Raw genomic sequence first — 1,712 nt, forward strand, 5'->3', positions numbered from 1 at the left:
GAGAGAGAAAAAAAATTAAAAAAAAAAAAAGAAGGAAAAACGAAGAAAAATCGTTGGAGATTCCCTGCTTCTGACTTAGACGTCCTCCTCTACTCCCTTCCTATTTCCTATAAAAGGGAGTCCACAAAACCCTAAAGGCTTGCTCCTCTCTTCCTCTCCACTTCTCTTCTTAGGTTTTTTTTAGTTGCTCTTTCTCTCTTTCTCTAGCTCTAGTTCTAGGTTTTTGCTTTAAAAATTTTTGTAATAGCTTTTTATTTCAATTAATGCAAGCACTCTTTTATTTTTATTCAACCTTTTATGTTTATGATTTATGCAATTGAGTTGTAAATTTGAAGTTATAATTCTAGGCTTAGATCTAAGTGACAAGATCACGAGCCGTAGAGCATCTCTTTTTCAAGTTCAGTTTTTTTTTTCAAGATTTGTTTTCTCCAAGCCTAAAAATTTCAGATTTTGTTTATTCCAGATCTGGTTTTCAGTACTAGTAGTATCTCAAATCGATCAAGTTTTCAGTTCAAAGATTGAAGTTCAAGTAAGTAGGCTCCTTCAGTAGTCTTCTCACCCTCCTCTCATTCCCTCTTCTTGCTACCTTTTCATTCTTAAAGTAGGATTTAAATTTCAGTTTTTACTTTGATGATTTCCCCTAGATGAATGTGTTGGCTTTGCCCCTCTCTAGCTATGGAACCATCTTTTTATTTTGATTATTTACTTTTCAGCCCTTCCCCTAAAGCCAAGTAGAAAAGCCCTTGTAAGAGTACTCTCTAGTCAAGTAGAGAAGCTCATATTGTCTATGGTGCATCCCTCGGGCTAAGTAGAGATACCTACTTGTGTGCCTCTCTCTAGCTTTTTCCCCTTTTATTTTATTTATTTACTTTACAGCACTTTTTATTTCAACACTTTTATTTTCATTTATTTGCTTTTTAATTGCGTGGTTTGATTATTTAAATTCCTAAATGTGAATGGTTAGATCGCTTTTAGATGCATTTGTGTTAGGTCGGTAGTTAGAATTAAATCACCATAATGAATCAGTGCACTTTCGCATTATTAGAAAAAGCCTAAAATAAAGTGGTTGCTCTCCTTGTGTTCGACCTGTTAGCTACACTGATCTGTACGCTTGCGGTTACTTTAAAAATTCAAACATTAAACAATTTATGTTGCATTTCCACAGGTACTACATACACTTGTTCATTCTTTAATTACAAACATGAACCCAGTGAACTAGTAGAGTGAACTAGCAGAAATTGTGTCCATGACCCCTATAGTTGGCAGAAGGGGCTGTCAGTGATGATAATGAAATAGTGGACTTAGTTACCCAAAAAAATAGTGTACTTTAGATGATGAGCTAACAAAGCTAATGTGACAACTAAATACTTTCAGAGGGTGAAAAGGAAGTATTGCTTAAGCAGTCTCATTCAAAAAATCGTAGTGATAAAAAAATAGTGATCAGAAAGAACCTCAAAATGTCAATATAATTGCAATTGGAGAAGATTAATCTACAATAGCCAGATAATTCACCAGTGCTGTTTGTTATGTGCATCAACTAGAACAAGTGTGATAGACACATTCCTTGCTATATCAAGGCTGTATTGTTAGCATATCTCAAAAATATAATTAAATTAAAGTTCACCCAGATAACTTAGTTTAAAAGTAACTGAAATATCACCTTAATAATAACATGCATACTCTTAGATAAAGCATGAGTAAAAGTTCTCTAC

The sequence above is a fragment of the Macadamia integrifolia genome, chromosome 6 (assembly GCF_013358625.1).
Source record: "Macadamia integrifolia cultivar HAES 741 chromosome 6, SCU_Mint_v3, whole genome shotgun sequence".
Lineage (NCBI taxonomy): Eukaryota > Viridiplantae > Streptophyta > Magnoliopsida > Proteales > Proteaceae > Macadamia > Macadamia integrifolia.